Source organism: Dama dama, chromosome 21, assembly GCF_033118175.1.
Source record: "Dama dama isolate Ldn47 chromosome 21, ASM3311817v1, whole genome shotgun sequence".
Classification (NCBI taxonomy): Eukaryota; Metazoa; Chordata; class Mammalia; order Artiodactyla; family Cervidae; genus Dama; species Dama dama.
In genome coordinates this window covers 38,492,165-38,514,264 of record NC_083701.1, presented here as the reverse complement: position 1 = coordinate 38,514,264, position 22,100 = coordinate 38,492,165, and positions in this window count along the sequence as shown.

Genomic DNA, 22,100 nt, shown 5'->3' with positions numbered 1-22,100 from the left:
CCTCTCCACATGCTCCATCCCAGTGGAAGTACACTCTCTTTGCATTCATTTATGGTTACCTCACCTATGTGTGCAGCCCTAGTCATAAAATATAGTCTTGCCAAAATTTTAACTTGATATCTCATCCATTAAAAAATGAATCTTTAGATTCTCCTCTCCTATCCTTTTCTTTCCATGTAATTTTTCAGGTGAAGAAGGCACAACTGATAGTATCTTAAAGAGCACACAAATACATACCCTGAGCTCGTCAGTCTAGATTTGCTGATTGCATACTCTTGCTACCATTTAACAAGTTCTTCTGTGCTTTAGTTCCTGAAAATTGGCATTGCATTCAAAGGCTCAATTAATCTTAAGACTGATGCCATGGATGGTGTGTTCTTTCAAGAGACACAAAATGTTTTCTGTGATGTTTGCAGATAGAATGCAAAATTCCTAAATGTGCTAATTCATTAGGAATTGCAAACTCATGATACTCTGATTCTATCATTTTGTCTTTATTTATTAGATGGAACAACTTCATAAGGAGGCTCTATAGGATAGAGTTAATCTACAGCTGGTCTTGGAAAACTCTCTCTTTATCTCCAGGGATGCCGAGATGTCTGGCTTTGACTCTTGACCAAGATAAGTGCACTGAAATTTATGATGTTTGGTTTAAAATCCAAAACTCCCCCGGTGAGCCCCAAACCTCAGAGCCAGTTTGTTTATGGATAGTCTTCTACTGGCATAACTGGTTACACAGCTGAGTGATTATGTAACCAGAAGGGCATAAAAGACCTCCTGGAAGCTTCTGCCTTGAGCCCTTTTAAGACCAAAATTCATTGCCCAGAGCAAGTCAAAGTGAACGAAAACCATGGGGAGATTTCACCTGAGTATCTCTTGGATCCCCAATGCCTACCTGTGCTCCTTTTCTTTTGTTGGATTATCCTCTTGGACTTTAGATAATAGCTTTAAATGAGCATGTTCCGTTGAGTCCTATAAGTCTTTTCAAATATCCCAAACTAAAAAATACTTGCAGAGACAATTCCCCTCAATTACTAATTTGTTATCCAATAGTTTAGTTCATATAAATAGGCAAGATAATGTTTATTTATTTACTCTGATTTAACCAGTTTTTCAAAAGAATCACTTCGTTTTCTGTTATCTTCAGCAGTAACCAATTATTATTTTTTATACTATGCTTTTTAAACTTGTTTGTTTTAAAAAGTTTGGACATAGCCAACAAGTTTAGATCAGTTTCAATGTTTATGAAGTTCAGATTGTCCCATTTGTCCCAGTAATCTTTGACAACTTTCCTGCTTGCTATGGCAGCATGGTCCAGAGTCACCTTTTGCATTCCCACCCACCCCCAAACTGGTGTTAATAATATCCATTATTCCAAAAGCACAGTCTGCATGCTGGGAATGCTCATTGATATGGAGTCATTCATTGTCTTGAGACCTTTTCAGTGAACAGAACTAACTCGTAAACAAATATTTTAGAATATTTTAAGAGTTTATACTCATGTTCTGAATTTAAATGAGCCCTATCTTTCATACATGCTCAGTCATGTCCAACTCTTTGCGACCACATGGACTATGACCCACCAGGCCTCTCTGTCTGTGGGATTTCCCAGGCAAGAATACTGCAGTGGGTTGCCATTTCCTCCTCCAGGGGATCTTCCTGACCCAAGGATTGAACCTGTATCTTTTGCATCTCCTGCATTTGCAAGCAGATTCTCTGTCACTGGTGTCACCTGGGGAACCAACAGGATGTTTACTTAACCTCTTCTATAAGTCTTCTCCAGATTGAATTCACAATGAACACTAATAGAAATTTGAGGAGGTCTATTTTTAAAAAGGGAAGTTACAAATGTTTGGCTATAGAGGAAACACAAGGGTTAGGACAATAACCTAGAGCTTGTCACAGGTGAGCTGCTATCAACCTAAAGTACAAATGAATGAGTGAAACCTAGAAGGATCAAGAGTTGTGTAGTCAGTCACCTTGTCAGGAATCATGACCACAGTCAGTAGACACACTTCAAGAAAAACATTGCAGGGAGGGAGCCAGAAATTAACTCTGATCTCATTCTCTTCCCTCCTTCTTATCTCCTTCTAGTGAAATTCATGTTATACATGTTGTTTCATAACCTGTTTTTTATATTTAATCTGTCCATAACTAGTCTTCAAAAGTAATATTTCAATTACCAGAAGATATTCTATTGCACTGTTGTTGTCCAAACACCCAGTCATGTCTGACTCTTTGCGACCCCATGGACTGCAGCACGCCATCTTCCCTGTCCTTTCGCATCTCCTGGAGCTTGCTCAAACTCATGTACATTGACTCAGTGATGATATCCAACCACCTCATCCTCTGTCGTCCGTTTCTCCTCCTGCCTTCAATCTTTCCCAGCATCAGCGTCTTTTCCAATGAGTCCATTCTTTGCATCAGGTGGTCAAAGTATTGGAGCTTCAGTTTGAGCATCAGTTCTTCAAATGAATGTGAACATGAAAGTCTCTCAGTCAAGTGTTGGACTCTTTGCAACCCCATGGACTATACAGTCCATGGAATTCTTCAGGCCAGAATACTGGAGTGGGTAGCCTTCCCCTTCTCCAGGGCATCTTCCCAACCCAGGGATCGAAGCCAGGTCTTCACCATTGCAGGCAGATTCTTTACCAGCTGAGCCACAAGGGAAGCCCAAGAATACAGGAGTGGGTCAATCAGTCAGTTCAGTCACTCAGTCGTGTCTGGCTCTTTGCGACCCCATGGACTGCAGCACAACAGGCATCCTTGTCCACCACCAACTCCTGGAGTTTACTCAGACTCATGTCCATTGAGCCAGTGATGCCATCCAACCATCTTATCCTCTGTCATCCCCTTCTCCTCCTGCCTTTAATCTTTCCCAACATCAGGGTCTTTTCAAATGAGTTGGCTGTTCTCATCACATGGCCAAAGTACTGGAGTTTCAGCTTCAGCATCAGTCCTTCCAATGAACACCCAGAACTGATCTCCTTCAGGATGGACTGGTTGGATCTCCTTGCACTCCAAGGGACTCTCAAGAGTCTTCTGCAACACCACACTTCAAAAGCATCAGTTCTTCGGTGCTCAGCTTTGTTTATAATCCAACTCTCACATCCATACATGACTTCTGGAAAAACCATAGTCTTGATTAGATGGGCCTTTGTTGGCAAAGTAACGTCTCTGCTTTTTAACATGCTGTCTAGGTTGGTCATAATTTTTCTCCCAAGAAGTAAGCGTCTTTTTATTTCATGGCTGCAATCACCATCTGCACTGATTTTGGAGCCCAAAAAAATGAAGTCTGACACTGTTTCCACTTTCTCCATCTATTTGCCATAAAGTGATGGGACCAGATGCCATGATCTTAGTTTTCTGAATGTTGAGCTTTAAGCCAACTTTTTCACTCTCCTCTTTCACTTTCATCAAGAGGCTCATCAAAGTAATGTCTCTGCTTCTTAATACATTGCCTAGGTTTGTCATTCTATTTCATACATATGCCATAAATAATGCACTCAAGTAGTAAATATTTAATTTCTCTTTTCTGTTAATTTTCTACTATTATAAAAGAGCTTTTATGGAAGTTTATGTCACATATACTGCTTGCACAGCTTTGTAGCTGTATCTTGGTTGTGCTGTGCTGAGTCACTTCAGTCATTTCTGACTCTCTGTAAGCCTATGGACTGTAGCCCACCAGGCTCCCCTGTCCAAGGGATTCTCCAGGCAAGAATACCAGACTGGGTTGCCATGCCCTTCTCCAAGGGATCTTCCTGACCCGGGAATGGAACCCACATCTCTTAAGTGTCCTGTATTGGAGGCATATTCTTTACCACTAGCGCCACATTGGGTAAATATATTTTTCTATAATATACAGAAATAGAAATGAAATTCTAAATAGCAAGTATATTTTCAGTGCTTTGGGGATAGTTTTTTAAAGTGCTCTCTACAATACAGTACCACACTATGTGTCCTACAATTTTTTCATCTTGTTTATTTAAAATGTGCTCTCTGGGGACTTCCCTAGTGGTCTAGAGGCTGAGACTCTGAACTCCCAATGCAGGGGCTCAGGGTTCGATCCCTGGTCTGGGAACTAGATCCCACATGCTGTAACTAAGAGTTTACATGTGGCAACTAAAGATTCCACATGCAACTGAAGATCGAAGATCCTGTGTGCTGCAACTAAGACCCAGTGTAGCCAAATAAATAAATAAAAATAATTTTAAATAACAAAATAAAATAAATAAGTAAAAATTTTTAAAAATTTTAATAAATAATTAAATAAAATGTACCCTCTGATGTCAGATTTTCTGGGATCAGAACCCAACTCAACCACTTATTAGCTTTGAGGCAAGTTGCTTAACCAGTATCAGCGACATTGTTCTGTAACTAGAGTTGATAGTTATCTACCTACTTATAGGTTTGTTGGAAAGATTAAACAGGATGCTGAACCTTTAAAACCGTATCTGACATATGGAAAGTAATAAATGTCAGCTAAATGACAGCAGACACTGAAACTAAACTACACATTTGCCAATTTGATATGTACAAAAGTTATCATTGTTTAGCTTGAAATCCTTTAATAATAATCAACATGAATTTTTAAAAATTTCATTATAGGTGTTAACCTTTTTTCTTTATGAATTTTTTATGCTTTTCATACATTACTTTTATTTATTTTAAATATCAAATAAGGCATACATATGTTAGATGTAGTTTGGATATTACATATGCTTCAAACTATTCTCAGGTTGCCATAGGGATTTTAATTGTACATTATATATAATTGATTCTATCATTTTTTTAAATTTTCTGATTTTCTCATCATGATTGTAAAGGCCTTCCACAATTTAAAATAGCAGAAATAATCTTTCTATTTGGGTTCAATCCCTGGGTTGGAAAGCTCCCCTGGAGGAGGGCATGGAAATCCACTCCAGTATTCTTGCCTGGAGAATCCTGGCAAGAATTCTTGCCTGGACAGAAGAACCTAGTGGGCTACAGTCCATGGGATCACAAAGAGTTGGACATGACTAAAGTGACTGAGCATGCATGCATGAATTCTCTTATTATGTTTATAATTTTGTTTTGTCTACCTTTAATATCTTTGCAACTTTAAAATAGAGAATTTAAATATCATTTATCCAAGATGACTAAAGTTTATTTTAACAACATTTTGTATGTGTAATATATGATTTTATCACTAATTGCAATAGCATTCTTATTTTACATGAGATTATTCTTGTAAATATAAATATAATTCAGGAATTTCTGTCATTTCACTCATATGTCTGTAGCTTCCTTATATATGTGAATATAAGGTAAAGATTCTTTTTTTAATTTATTTTTTAATACTTTTTTCAAAAAAGGTCTTCTTTTATAGATTTTTTTTTATAACTCTTAATCACACAATCCACACAATCACATAATTCACACAATCACATATTTGGTAAAGTACTATATTTTAAATATAAATGGGTCATAATTCATTTAAGGCTCTGGGAGTTAATTTATTGGAAGTCACTAATGTTTAATAAATAATAAAAATACAGAAAACGTTAGACTTCATTACATGTGTTTGCAGTAAATATTATTTTACAAAACTATTATTGCCTCTGGGAGTGTGTTTGTATGTATATGTGTGCATGTGAAATGTCCTAATTCGAAATATGATCGATACTGTATTGTTGCAGTTGCCGTTTAGTCACTAAGTTGTGTCCAACTCTTTTGCGGCCCTATCATGCATAGCCTGCCAGGCCCCTCTGTCCATGGGATTTTCCAGGCAAGAATACTGGGGTGGGTTGCCCTTTTCTTCAGGCAGTCTTCCTCACCCATGGATTCATGCTGTAGGTTACAATAAAAGAAAAGGTTGAAAGTCACTGCTGCAATGTAAATCCTTTAGATAATATTAGAATAATTATTTTCAAGTTCCAATGCCCCCCACCAAAATTTTTCCATGATATTTACTGGCTTTATATTAAACATCACTATTTTTACTTTCCATTTGAAAAGGTAATTTTGTCCAAAGTAATCTGCAAGCTTAATCCATTTCCATTACATTTTAGTATTTTTCAACATGTTAAAGAAATCTAATTTGGAACTAATACAGATTTGTCTTCTGTAATTTCTTCTCTGCATCTCCCTGAATTTTATTCACTACTTGGTATTGTAACATTTACTCATACTAAATTTACAGCTTCTCTTTGCATCAAGAAAACCTTATTCCCTCGGCATGTATGTGAGGGCTCTTTCCCGTGCCAAATGAATGGGTAGCATGCCCTCTGTGTTAAGTTGATTCAGTTGTGTTCAACTCTTTTGTGACCCCCATGGACTGTAGCCCACCAGCTCCTCTGTCCATGGAATTCTCCAGGCAAGAGTAACAATGGAGCAGGTAGCCATTTCCTTCTCCAGGGGATCTTCCCGACCCACGTCTCTGTATCTGCTGCACTGGCAGGCCGCTTCTTTACGACTCGTGCTACCAGCAAAACCCAGCATGGCCTACCCTGGACCGTTTTAATCCTGGAGTTTACAAAACAGTTGCCACATCACTGAAAAGTACCGGTAACAATGAAACACTTCTGCATGCTGAGAAACTGAAGGAGTAAAGCTTTTACATGTTACCTGGTGTTATATGAGCTTTGATAGGAAAACAGTAATCAGATTATAATCTTTCATAAACTAAATGAGCATTCATAAATGATTGTCTAAATGTCAGAGCTAGATCAATAACAGACAGATAGCTAGAGTTATCTATATCTATCTGAAAATGTAACATTCACTGCAAATACATGTAACAAAGTCATATTTTCTGTATGTTTATTATTTATTAAATATTAGTGACTTCCCACGGAGAAGGCAATGGCACCCCACTCCAGTGCTCTTGCCTGGAAAATCCCATGGACGGAGGAGACTGGTGGGCTGCAGTCCATGGGGTCGCTAAGAGTCGGACACAACTGAGCGACTTCATTTTCACTTTTTACTTTCTTGCATTGGAGAAGGAAATGGCAACCCACTCCAGTGTTCCTCCTGGAGAATCCCAGGGACGGCGGGGCCTGGTGGGCTGCCATCTATGGGGTCGCACAGAGTCGGACACAGCTGAAGCGACTTAGCAGCAGCATACATACTGCATATCCTTATTTATAATACCCTTACCAGCACCAAGGCTCCATGTAATATGTGCCTGGTATGACGCCTTATTCTATTTAAATCCACCCTGTGAAGTTTAAACCCTCATTGCACAAATGATGAAACTGACACTTGTAGTTTAAAAATTCACCCAAGAATACAAACCTGTATGTTTGTGTCCAGATCCTGGGCTGGAAGTCAGAGTTTCTCACTCTGAAGCACTACAAAACAGGCAGAAAAGCTGGGGGTTTTTTGTGGGTTCTATCATTTTTGGAAACCAACGGATATAATTTTTTTTTTTCTTAAGTCCAGAGTCACTTGCAGCAATCAATGTTGTCATTGCATGGCCTGGATCCGCACTTTATCCCTCCCTCCCAATTTCATTTTGCAGCAGTTACCCCAGTTCTTTTCACTCTAGACATATTGCCGTTTTTTTCTTTTTTTGAAATTCCATTTTTCATATATAGAACTTTTTGAGAGAATACATGATTCATCTAGTTGAACTTCATATATAGGACAAAGCCAAACAAGTTGAATGTTTTCATTTTTCACTTTGGGGAAAAAAATAAGCTTTTAGTCAAATCAACTTAAGAAACAGCTTGAATTGCAAGATAATACTGCTCCTATAAGTAATTGCTTATGTGCTTGTCCTATTCGGAGTGGAAGAGCTGTGATTTATGAACATTTTTATTTAAAGTATAATCTTGGATTTATTCCAAATAATTGTCATCTTTGAAATGTTGTCAACCTGGGCTCGCCACGGGGATGCCAGAATTAAAGTATTATACCAGCTCACCACATGGTCCACCCATCGGGCTCAAGTATGTTTTTATCCGCCTCCCTTTTATCACATATTTCCTTACTTCACATTTACATTTAATTCATTGACTTCCATGATTTCTTTTATACCAGAGAGCATGTAAAACACAGGGAAAATGAGTCGACATATTCACTTAGCAGGAGCTTTATTCCTGGTTCCCTTTCTCTCTCTTTCTGGATGAAACTCCATTAGGCAAAAGTGCTCCTGGTATTAATCTAAGATGATTAGCTGTGAAGCAGAATACAAAGGCTGGCCTGGGGTGGAGACATCTGATGGTGGGAAGATACTTTGGAGCAAAAGAATCAAGAAGAACATGAGTTTAAGAGGCAAACCTCAAATAACACTAGGCACCGGAAATAACGTTAGCTACAGCTGCAAACCAAATGGGAAAGTACATTCACCAGTGTGGAAACTGTTACCGGCCTTCCATTAGAGGTGCACAGGGCCCAGAAAGTAACACTGATATATTTCAGTTGTTTTCTTCTCTCTCTCATTCTCTATTTTCTTTATAAATTTTTATTTTTTTAAATTTTTTTCAACAATTTTTTGATGTGGACCATTTTTTAAAGTCTTTATTGAACTTGTTACAAAATTGCTTCGGTTTTATGTTTTGTTTTTCTGGCCATGAGGCATGTGGGATCTTAACTCCATGACCAGGGATCTAACCCACACCCCTGCACCGGAAGGGAAAGTCTTAACCAGTGGACCGCCACGGAAGTTCCTTCTTTTTGAATTTTTAATCACCTGACCTTTTTCTGCTTTACTCCCCAGATGTTATTTCTTCAGCTTGCCTAACTAGCTGTTAATATAACTAGTGTTAGAGGCAGCACTGCTTCTCAGCCATAATCTCTGTACTCCCCTGAATAATCCAGCCTCCCTTGCAATTAAATTAGGCCAAGGGCTTCTCTGGTGGTTCAGTTAGTAAAGAATCTGTCTGCAGTGCATGAGACTGTCCGCAATGCAGAAGACGCAAGTTCAAGCCCTAGGTCAGGAAGATCCCCCTGGAGAAGGAAACAGCAACCAACTCCAGTATTTTTGCCTGGGAAATTCCATGGACAGAGGAAGCTGACAGGCTCCTGGCAAGCTATAGCCCATGGGATTAGCAAAGAGTCTGACACAATTTAGCAACTAAACACCACCACCATGAAGATAGTTCTAGTCAATACTGATTTATCAGAGGTGACTTGCTGCACTTAGAAGCCAAATATATGAAAGATAGTATGGTACCTCCCTGGGGAAAGGGTGACTGACATCAAAACCTGTAGGGAACCTGGATCCTGGAGTCACCTGATGGAAGAGCATCACCAGTGACTGGCATTAGAATTCCTATGAAAAATTACTAAAAGCTGTGTATTAACCTACTGAAACTCATAGATTAATTTTTCCTAAAGCATAGTCTAGTTTATACATTAAGCTACATTTTAAACTAATCTATGCATTGATATTCATTACAGATATGCCAATTAAGTAGAAAGAATGCACAGAACATATATTAGGAGTCTAGAGTCTTACTTCTTATCCATTCTACATTCCTTCAAACAATGTGTGGAGTTACTACAGTATTATAATCATTATTCTAGATATGCCTTGCAAATAGTAAATAAAACAGATAAGATCCCTGTTCTCAGATAAAGGGGTCAGACCAAAATTAAGTAAATGAACAAATTAGGTAATTTAGAGGTTAATAATCACTGTTAAAGTTGATACTAATATTGTGATAGACAGGTAACTGGGAGACTATTTAATTGCATAGTTCAAGAAGACCTCTCTGTCTTAGACTTAAGACAGGAATAAAATAAAGGAGCTAGGTCAAATATTTCGGAGAAAAGAACTTGGGTTTAAATATTCTTAATATATGAGGAAAAGAAAGAATCCAAGTGAATATCACAATAAACCTGGAGAGAGTAATATTATATGGGTCAAGAGTGATACAAAGCATATTCAATCCATAGGAAGGATTTAAAATTTTATTCTAAATTTATGAGAAAATATTGGGGAAATTTAAGTAGGAAAGTATTTTAATGGTGTTTACATTTTCATAAGGTAATTCTAGGCATAGTGAAGAAAACAGATATATTTTAATGTAAAACTGACTAGATTTTTTATTTATAAAATAAATTAGATTTGCAAAGTAAAGAAATGAAGAAATCAATAATAGCTCCTAGAATCTAGACTTGTGCAATGGGGTATGCAGCAATGTTGTTTGCTAAGATGAGGAGGCTGGGAGGAGAATTTTCTTCCAGGTGGGATTTTTGATGCCAATTACATGTCCAAGCAGAAATGTTTAAAAGGAAATTAGATATAAAATACTGGGGTACAGTGAAAAAAAGTTGAGACAAAATTTGGAAATATTTTAAGCAAATATTTAAGTCACTGTATTGGTTAAGATCACTTTGGAAGAGAGGCTCGGCAGAGAAGAGGAGTCATCTGAGAATAAAATCCTGGAATATTCCAGTGTTTGGTAGTTCTGACTTAATTCCTCTATTTCTTATTCCTCCTCAAAGCAGATGACTCAAAATCACTAAGAGCTTTGTCTTGAGGGGATCCATAAGGAGTGATTCTAGTGAAATATTCGGGTATAGTGATAAGCCACTGGGAGAAATAAAATCAGGAAGAGGGCACTTTGAAAAAAATCTATAAATCACACAGCTTATGTAGTTGCTTATTCTATCTGAAACCTTGATTTAATTATGAAATAGCTAACTCAGAGAATCCTCATTATATGACTCTATATAGAGAAAGTAAGCGCAAACTACTTCCTTTAATATATACTGGGAATACAATCATAAATTTGAAATAAATTATCACCCTGCCACAAATCTTGATTGGATTTCCATGAATAGCCCACTAGTGAAATATTCACTTGGCTAGTCAAGGAAGTGATAAGGGGGCCACAGAAATGAGTAATTGTTCCAAGAGTGATCTGACCTAGTTTGTTCTATGACTTGGGGACATCACTCAAAATTCCTGTGTGTGTTTTGAAGCAAGTGCTCTGAAATGACCAGCAACAGAAGTTCCATTTGCCATCTTCATGGCCTATTTTCACAGGCAAACCACCACCATTGCTCACCAGGTAGCACAGATATAGTTTTTAACAGTAACAAAAGAGGCTATAGGGATGGAAGCAAAAGATGTCTCCATGAAACAATGATATTTAGCTCTTGAAAAACCTCTGTTGAATTCCAGAATGCCAGCCGCAGACTTCTGTTTAGTACTGGGAACACGGTGTCCGGGCAAACTAGAAGAAGATAGTAAATAAAATGCCGGTATCATGGTCCTAATTAGCAATCTCATGATCTATCTTAGTGAGAAAGAATTGTTTTAGGAGGAAAAATTAGTCACCTAATTTGTTTTGGTAAATTCCTGGATGTAACTACGAAATTTCATATGTATACACAGTGAAAGTAGATGAACAGAATCAACATGCATTGGTTTGATTACTCAGGAGCTCTCTTAGGGTCACAGAATAAGTATTGCTTACACTGGATCATTGTGCAAAATGCAGTTGCTACTATAAATCTGAAGAGGAGTGAAGACAAAGAGAGAAGATAGAAAGTGAAAGAGAATAAAGGGGGAGATGATACCTTCCATGAAGTCTCGGCTCTAGGATTTAACAGCTCCCAGCTGGATGCAAAACTGAAGATCCTTGTATTCACTGTCCCTTCTCAAAAGCTTCTCTGGTCCCAACACATGCCTAATTTACTTATTAACTTTCTATTAGATCTACCAAGTTCTTTCTTCATTTCTTTCCCCAGCAGTCTATGTTCACTTCTTTTTTTTTCAACATGAATTAAGCTGGTTAAGCACTGCGTGTTTTTTTATTTTAATTTTTGTTAGAGTATAGTTGATTTACAATGTTGTGTTAGTTTCAGGTGTATAGCAAAGTGAATCAGTTATACATATAAACGGGTGTATGTGTGAGTGTGCGCGCGCATGCCTGCAAGCACACCGATTTAGTTGTGTCTGACTCTTTGTGATCCCGTGAACTGTAGCCCATCAGCTTCCTCTGTCCATGGAATTCTCCAGGCAAGAACACTGGAGCAGGTTGCCATTTCCTACTCCAAGGGATCTTCCTGACCCAGGGATCGAAACTGCGTCTCTTGCATCTCCTGCATTGGCAGGCGGATTCTTTAACACTGTGCCAGTTGGGAAGCCCTACACATACATATATCCAGTCTTTTTTATTGTTTTCCCATATAGGTCATCACAGAGTACTGAGTACAGTTTCCTGGACTATAAGGTAGGTCCTTATTGGTTATCTATTTTATACATAGTTGAGTGTTTATGTCAATCCCAGTATCCCAGTTTATCCCTCCTCCTGACTCAACAATTGGGTTTTTGGGGTACACCAAAGTTTACATCCGTTACCAGTGGAACTTCTGAAAAACTAAGATAATACCTGGGTTTAGGCTGATAAGTAATGGTATATTGTTTTTCTTGCATTTATATTTTTGTTTAATTCTTCCTGAACTTTCACATATCAAGCACTTTCAGATAGTCATCCAATTAGTTTATTAAATATTTATTGAACATTTACGTACACTAGAGATCCCTTTATGACATACTAGATACAAAGCAGTGACCAAGATAGACATGTTCTATGCCCTCAGACAACAGATGATCTCATATGGAAGTAGGCATTCTATTAAAAATTACAATGAAATTTGTGACTTCTCTACAGAGCAATTTTGGAGCTCATGACAGCTACAACCTGGAGTATCATACAAATCATGTCCTATTTTAATCTGTTAGAAGACCTCTAGGAGAAATGGCCTTAAAATGCCTCCTGAATTCTGATTCACAGGGATATTTCCTGACTTTCATATAATTAGTACCACTGAACTCTGTCTTCAAAAGGATTTACTAAGGTATTTTCCTGATATATTAACATATGCATTCTGTGTTTCACATCCATGTAAATTCTGAATACATAACTTCAGACACAGTAGAAATATCATAGAATAAAGACCATCCACTCAATCAGAGATAGTGAAGTGGTTTCAACACAAATGATGATGGACACTGTGTTGAGAAAGATTCTGGAGTCACATTTGAGATCAGGAAGAAAAAGGACTAATGAACATACCTGGGACATGAAAATAAGAAGAGGCAGGGCTCCGTTTGCCATCTCTGTGCTAGGCTGAGTGCGCCTAGCAGCCTCTTTGACTAGACTGAGGCCTCCTCCGTAAAACCGAATTCCCTGAGGGCTGAAATTTCTACAATTATTTAGGGGCCGAGTCATTATAAATGAGACAGGAATTTTATATTGCCTCCTCTCCACTGCAAATTATCAGCTAGAAAAAATTTTTGTAATTTAACTCTATACCACATTTTCTAATCAATTGGAAGAGGATTTGTAAGGAATTTTCTTGGAAAATGACCCATTTCTATTCTTTATTACAGGGTATCAAACACTGCCTTTCTAATTCATATAATGTCTTTCATATTCATATGCTAATGTTATTATTTTCTAAATTCGTACCCCACCCAGAAAAGACAGAAGTGCCAAATGTAAAAAAAGAAAAAAACATTATATGAAATTAGCAAGGTACAACACACAAATGACAAAAAGGGGACATTTTTTTCCACTTTTCACTATTTATTCAACAACTCAAGTACTCACAGGATGAAACTTCATAGAGTGAAGAAAAAAGAGTAAAAAATACATTAGTACCCTATTAAGCCGTGTGTAACTCCTTATGAAAATGTTTGTCTCTCAGTCACATCCGGCTCTTTGCGACCTTATGGAGTGTAGACTGCCAGGCTCCTCTGTCCATGGAATCTTCGAGGCAAGAATACTGGAGTGGGTATCCATTCCTTTCTCCGGGGTATCTTCCAAACCCAGAGATCCAACCTGGGTCTCCTGCATTGCAGGCAGATTCTTTACTGTCTGAGTAACCAGGGAAGCACAGAAAAACTCTCAAGTTCTGTTTCCTTCAGTAAAATCATTAATATGTACCTGTGATAATTGAATTCCACCTGCACAAAATGGCAAATTGTTGTGATGTTTGTTCTAATAATATTTTCCTTTGTTTCCTAAGGAAAGGTGTTTTCACAATTTTCTCTTTACTTGTGGTTTCTTAGGTCTTTCTCCCCACCCTCCAACCCCCTACCCCCACCCCAGTGCACTATTTGTGCTGAGTAACTTGTCATTTCACATGCTTATTTGGCACTTCCCTAAGTGCTTATAAAAAGCCTTTCAAATAATCATTCAACCAGATTAAAATTTTAGAAGAGAATGAGACTGGTACTTTTGCGGGCATAGGGTGGGCAGCATTAAAAGAAAATTGTTAATGTTGTCTATACTGCTTACATTGATTCATGGTGAAAAATGTGTCTTAGTTTATTGCCTCCATCTGAACAGCAAATCTATGTAGAAAATCTGATCAAAGCACACTCTTTAATAATGCATCATGTCTTACTATTGACATTCTTAAGTTGTGTTGACTTTTACAACACTGGTAATGGTGAGAGAAGCCTAACATTAATAAGTGAACTGATATTTAAAATATATATGCTCCACCTGAGTCTTTGGAAAGTCATTTGAATGCTGTCTTAGGTCAAATATATTGTGGGAAAAAAAATTTCTCCCAGTGGCTGAGGGATAAAAATGTAGCTAAATGTAGACCAGTAATCGTCTCTGTGCATTTTCTTCTCATCTAGTAGAATCACGCTGCTGGGTATCACATTTGCACTTTAGCTGTTGGGTACCCAGTGGATTGGTCATGAGCGTCTGATCTGTGAGTGCTGAGTTTTCTGATTTCAACACCAGCAAAGGTGTTCCAAGAGTGTTGTCTCCTCCTCGGTATTCTAATGACCTTTCAGCACTGAATTGAGATAAAGCAATGGATGCCACTAATAGAATTTGCTGCAGGGAGGCTCATAGTGAATTGCTGACTTCACCATGAATTCTAGTGCTATAGGACATGAAAACAAAGCTACGGTGCAGGAAAAGAACAGTGAATGGAACACAGGAAAAAATTACAATTTTTTAAAAAACATTAATCTGAATATTCAGAGACTGTGTAAAAACATGATGTGGTTTAACATATAACAATTGTGTTCCTGAAATCTGAAGCCTGGCTGGTGTTTTCTTAGGTGAAATAAACCCTATGGCAATGCACAGGTTTTTATGCCACTTCACAGGGCTGAGGATGGTATTATACATTATAATAAACAAAATACAGGAATGTCACAGTTGGCTAAATTTCTATCAATTATGAACTTAATTTTTACACACATTTAATACTTATCTCATTTCAGACTTGGCTATACTGAGAAATTTTCTTTTAAAGAAAAATGGTTTATACAGTTCACTTCCTGCCATAATCAAGGTCTTTCTAACCTGATATCTGAAGGTTATGCTTCAGTGAATAATTCAGTAGGTTAGTGAAACTCTGGCAGCTAAGAAAGTGCTAATCTTAGATTGAAGCTGTGAGGGATATTAAGAAACAATTGCAAAAAGTGACATATTTAATAGAGAAAGATTACGCTGTGCTACATCTATTTAATTTGAATTGAATAAATTTTGCCAGTATTTTATGAGATGCAGACTAGAAATTATGTGAAACTTCATAGTGTCACTTTAGGAGAGAGAAGAAAGGTCTCAAATATATTTTATTGTGATTTTGAAGACGTCTCTGTCATTGAAGAAAATTTTGAGGAAACTGAAAAAGAATTCACTATGGAACTTTATTCATTTGAATGTTAAGATAAAGGATCGGAGAAGGTGATTTACCAAGAGATAAATAAAGTGCGGAACTAAAAGGAAATCATGTCATATGAGTCCTTGAAATCAGGGAATTCCTTCTGGACTGTGACTGAGTGAGGCTGGCTTCCTTCTTCATTTTTCAAGGGAAATTTAGTTGATCTGGCTGAGACAAGTCTGAAATTATGAATAATTGCAAGTGCTAAAATGATAGGGGGCAGTGTGTGACCTTAATCACTAAGTAGAACCTCATATGAACCCATATCTGACATTTACAATTACGTTTTGCAATGTGTACATCTGACCTAATCTCTGAAAAAGAAGACTTAAATGCTTCTAATGCTTAACTTATTGCTGCTTAAGAACTTTAAAATGGCATCTTCATTAATAAATTCACTTGAATGATATTTATCTGTGGGGGAGATTGCAAGCATAAATATATTTCAATCTGCTCTCTCTACTCAGACTGTGTTCCATAAAAAGTAGGAGTCTACTTCAAACAATCTTGGGGAAAATATGTACTCCATCTTCTTCTTGGCCATTCCCTTCAAGGGATCTTCCCAACCCAGGGATCAAACTCAGGTCTCTTGCACTGGAGGCAGATTCTTTACTGTCTGAGCCACCAGAGAAGCCCCATCTTCGTCTTCGATATTCACAATATGATTTGCTGCTGCTGCTGCTGCTAAGTCACTTCAGTCGTGTCCGACTCTGTGCGACCCCATAGACGGCAACCCACCTGGCTCCCCCGTCCCTGGGATTCTCCAGGCAAAAACACTGGAATGGGTTGCCATTTCCTTCTCCAATGTATGAAAGTGAAAACTGAAAGTAAAGTCACTCAGCTGTGTCCAACTCTTCGTGACCCCATGGACTGCAGCCTACCAGGCTCCTCCATCCATGGGATTGTCCAGGCAAGAGTACTGGAGTGGGTTGCCATTGCCTTCTCCCACAATATGATTTAGCACATTAAAAATCTAAAATAGCCTTCTGGAAAACATTAAATTTTTCGAAGTATAAATGAACCAAAATAACATTTTTTAATATCACATTTCCGAATTCAACTTCTACAGTCTCTCCTCTTCCATATAACACCTATCTTGAAAATACACTTTTGGAAATTGTTCCTTATATTGTTAGGTGGGTGAAGTTGCTCAGTCATGTCCGACTCTTTTACGACCCCATGGACTGTAGCCCACCAGGCTCCTCCATCCATGGGATTTTCCAGGCAAGAATACTGGAGTGGGTTGCCATTTCCTTCTCCATATATTGCTATAAGGGACTGAATGTTTGTTTGTATCTTTCCAAAATTCATGTGCTGACACCCTAATCCTCAATGTGGTGGTATTGGGATGTGAGACTTTGGGAGGAAATAAGATAAGGCTCAGACATTAAAGAATCTGCCTGCAATGCGGGAGACCTGGGTTCGATCACTGGGTCAGGAAGATCCCCTGGAGAAGAGACTGGCTACCCACTTCAGTATTCTTGCCTGGAGAATTCCATGGACAGAGGAGCCTGGTGGGATACAGTCCATGGGGTCACAAAGATGGACATGACTGAGTGATTGAGGTAAAGAAGCCTTAGAGAGGAGGCCCTGTGATGCAGTTAGTGCCCATACAAGAACAGGAAGGATCCCAGAGTTCCCTTCATATGGGCTCATGCACCTAGGAAACGCCATGTGAGGACACATTAGAAGTTGGTCTACTGCATGCCAGGAAGTCTTCATCAGAACCCAGCCCATGCTAGCACCCTGATCTTGGACTTCCACTCTCCAGAACTGAGAAAGAATAAATGTCTCTTGTTAAACTCTTGTGGTATGTTGTCATAGCAGCCTGAACAGACTAAGACAATCACTTTGTCACTTTCCATTTTTTATCATGTCTTACTTATATCATATCCTTGACTCACAAATTGTCCTTGGTCCTTAACTTGCATAGGGATGTGCATCACAATCTTTTAAAAGGCAGAGGTGTTTTAACATGGAAAAGACAATGGCCTTGCCATTTGCCTTTATACCCAGGTTTTGCTGCTATCTGTCCTGGAGTAATTAGTCTACTCACCCAAAACAGTATTAGTGACATTACACAGCTAAAGTGACATAAAGATTAAATAAGTCACCTCAGATAAAATTTTAAAACAGCTGGTGCAGTTGGCAGCCAATCAGTTTGCAGTAAGACATCATTATGATCATTATTAAAGAAAATCTAAAAACCAAGACTACTGGACTACTGTTGATATGCACGCATGTGCTGTAATGATATCAAAAAGACTTTGCAAACAGGTTCACCTGTACCATCCAAAAAAGAGGAGATATATGTATATTTATGGCTGATTCACTTTGCTCTACAGTAGAAAATAACACAGCATTGTAAAGCAAATACGTGCATGTGTGTGCCCTGTCGCTCAGTCTATTTGCAACCTATGGATTGTAGCCAACCAGGCTCCTCAGTCCATGGAGTTTTCCAGGCAAGAATACTGAAGCAGGTTTCCATTTCCTACTCCAATAAAAATTAAAGCAACACAAAACAAAAAACAATTTTGCAACATCATGACATAGTAGGTAGCCTTAGGAAAGAAGTGTGTGGGTTTTCTGATCTCTTTCCTTCTTAGCCCTATGGCAGATTGAGTATCAGTTTAGTTCAGTTGCTCAGTCATGGCTGACTCTTTGCGACCCCAAAGACTGCAGTACACCAGGCTTCCCTGTCCATCAACAACTCCCAGAGCTTACTCAAACTCATGTCCATTGAGCCAGTGATGCCATCCAACCATCTCATCCTCTATCATTGCCTTCTCCTCCTGCCTTCAATCTTTCCCAGCATCAGGGTCTTTTCTAAGGAGTCAGTTCTTGGCATCAGGTGGTGAAAGTATTGGAGCTTCAGCTTCACCATCAGTTCTTCCAATGCATACTCATGACTGATTTCCTTTAGGATTGACTGGTTTGATCTCCTTGCCATCCAAGGGACTCTCAGCACCACAGTTCAAAGCGTCAATTCTTCAGTGCTCAGATTTCTTTATGGTCCAACTCTTACATCCAAACATGACTACTGGAAAAAACATAGCTTTGACTAAATGGACATTTGTTGGCAAAGTAATGTCTCTGCTTTTTAATATTCTGTCTAGGTTGGTCATAGCTTTTCTTCCCAGAAGCAAGCATCTTTTATTTCATGGCTGCAGTCACCATCTGTAGTGATCTGGGAGCCCAGGAGTCTTTCACTATTTCTGTTAGTTCCCATCTATTTGTCATAAAGTGACGGAACCAGATGCCATGATCTTAGTCTTTGAATGTTGAGTTTTAATCCAGCTTTTTCACTCTCTTCTTTTACTTTCATCAAGAGGCTCTTTAGTTCCTCTTTGCTTTCTGCCATAAGGGTGGTATCCGCTGCGTATCTGAGGTTACTGATATTTCTCCTGTCAATCTTGATTCCAGCTTGTGCTACATAAAGCCTTGGATTGTGAATGATGTACTCTGCATATAAGTTAAATAAAGAGGGTGACAATATACAGCCTTGACATACTCCTTTCCCAGTATGGAACCAGTCAGTTGTTTCATGTCTGTTTCTAACTGTTGCTTCTTGATCTGCATATAGATTTCTCAGGAGGCAGGTAAAGTGATCTGGTATTCCCATCTCTTTAAGAATTTTCCATGGTTTGTTTGGATCCACACAGTCAAAGGCTTTGGCGTAGTCAATAAAAAAAATCAGCCACAGCCCTATTGCAGACCAAGAGGGAAAATCTGCCTGTTTAATTACTGTGGCAGATGCTATCAGTTCCTTTGCTACATCCTTGAAACTTATTTGTTTGGTGTGCTCCTGCCAACTTCCAGTTGCCAGCCTGCTGCCTGTGAGTGTTGTATGCCTGAGAGGGCTGTGGTCTGGCCAGTTGGCCCACATGAAGCAAGGTGGATGGGGAAATCCATACCAATCCTACTCCGCATTCTTTAAGAAACAACTCTTGAGAGTTGGGTATAAACCTTCCAGTTCACTTGCTGTTGGGTGGGACCATTGAGTGCATTTCTCAGATTTGGATTAAGTTAAATCCTTACTTTCTTTTTGATGTTTCCTGCCGGTGGTTCACAGTAACACATCTGCCTGCAATGCAGGAGAGTTGGATCCCTGGGTCAGGAAGATCCCCTGGAGAAGGAAATGGCAACCCACTCCAGTATTTTTGCCTGGAGAATTCCATGGACAGAGGAGCCTGGCAGACTGCAGTCCATGAGGTCACAATGGTCACATGTGTCACACACACACACACATGCACGTTGCAAATAAACTATTTGCCCTTGAAGCTTTGTCTCAAAATCTTCTTATAGGAAAACCCAACCTAAGACAACTGCGACTCCTTAGAGTAGAAAGGAGGAAGTTCATGTGGGCTGTGATGAACCCGCACATAAACAGCTTCTTCAGAAGTGCTCTGAAGTCTAGGCTTGTGACGGCAATTATGAACCCCAACTGATTCCATTGCCTTTGCTGTGAACAATATGAGACTAACATAAACAAAAAATGAGAACTGAATCGACACTGTACGTAATGGAAGCTTTAACTCATACGATATTATAGTTGATACTTGAGTCAAAGCCATCTCATATCTCTGCATTCCACATTGACAGAGTCCAAAAGTCCTTTTGGAATTTTCTGAAATTACCAATAAAAGTAAGTTAAACGTTAGTGACCCAGTCATATCCAACTCTGCGACCCCATGGACTATAGCCTGCCAGGCTCCCCTTTCCAGGGAATTCTCCAGGCGAGAATACTGGAGTGGGTTGCATTCCCTTCTCCAGGGGATCTTCCAGATCCAGGGATCAAACCCGGGTCCCCTGCATAGCAGGCAGACTTTACCATCTGAGCCCAGAAAGGAATGTAAATGCTCACAGTCACATTTGCCTCTTGGACCATGCTTCTGTGCAAGTCTATTTAATTTATATAAAATTCCCACTCACACCAATCAGCAGTAAGTAGAGTAACGGGTGAAAACTGGGGAGGGTGGAAGGTGGGAAATAGTTTACATGACAAGGAGAAGTTTTTGTTCTTCCACAGAGCATTAGGCAATCCTATGTCAAAATATTACCTGGCTACTATATTCTCTGGGGTATAAAATATTTCTGCATGATAACAGATTCCGTGCCACCTTTACCTAAACCCATTCCCTGAGGCATACTGTCTGTCCTGCTGCAATCCATCTTTCTTTCTCCTCTTTTTCATCCCCCTCTTTGAAAAACAAATTATTGCTCAGACACTGAAAACTTCATTATTTCCCCTAAAGTCACTGCAAGTTATTTTTTCCCCTTTAAGGAGTATTTTGGTAGCACTTCTTTATATTTTTACTTTTTACTTTATACATATACTGCTAACAGTTTCTTTTTCTAATTATATTAGCAACCTCCACAGTAACGGTTTTTGTAATTACTGATCCTTCTTACTTTGCTAGAGTTAATAAAAGTGGTAAAAATTATAGAGTTCAATTCAGTGCTATGAGATAAGCAGGTGAACATTGTTTATTAGTTATAAATTTATTTTATGTGAATTAGAAGCAATAAAACTATAATATCAAACTCAATGTTTCAAAGAAATCCATCATATAAGAAGAAACCGCTATCATAAAATCTAATCCAAATTAAAATCAATAAAAATAAAAATATTGCAAAGAAAATACTTCTGACGTGGCCAGTTGTCCTACCAAGAATTATAAAGGTGGTGTTTGACCGAATAAATGAAATTTGTGAAATATTTCCCTAGAGTAATGGTGATGTGATTAATAAACAAATGGCTGGGAGACTGTTATGATTCAGGTCCTGTTTTATTTGTCTCAAATTTGTATATATTTGTGGAAAATACATGCTACTCTCAATTGGGCTGTTAAAGTTATTTTACCAAATCTGATACACTGATTTAAATTCATTGTGACTTTCCACTGTACCAAGTGTTCCAAGCTGAATACTGACCCTATTAAGAAAAGTGATATTGCTCTAATTGTCTTATTTAATACTTCACGCATTTTTCCACACACATACATAGCAGAAGATAGATACATACATGGATAGATGATAGAGGTAAAGTTATAAGTATAGGTAGTCCTATTTTCAACCATGATGCTCTTTTGCTGGCTTCCCTTTAATATTCCCCTCAACATGTAGACTTCTATGTTCTTCCAGAGTGAGTCAGTTTTTCTAGACTACTGTGAATTTGAAATAAAGAGAATAAATTCCAGGCTAATTACTGCCTCAAAGAAGTTTTTATTTATTCTATGGTTGTTCAATCCAAAATTCTTGTTCTTTGCTCCTCCCCAAATTTCAAAATGCATGACTAAAACTGATCTTCATGCCACTATAATAGAATTGCATTACTTAACAATTTAGGAAACTTTATCAGTTACATTTAGATTGGTCCCCAAAGTTAGGGACAGGAGAAGATGAAAGTTATAGCAACTTTCCAAAATGCCTCTGGATATCAGTGATCTTTCTTTCACTAAATA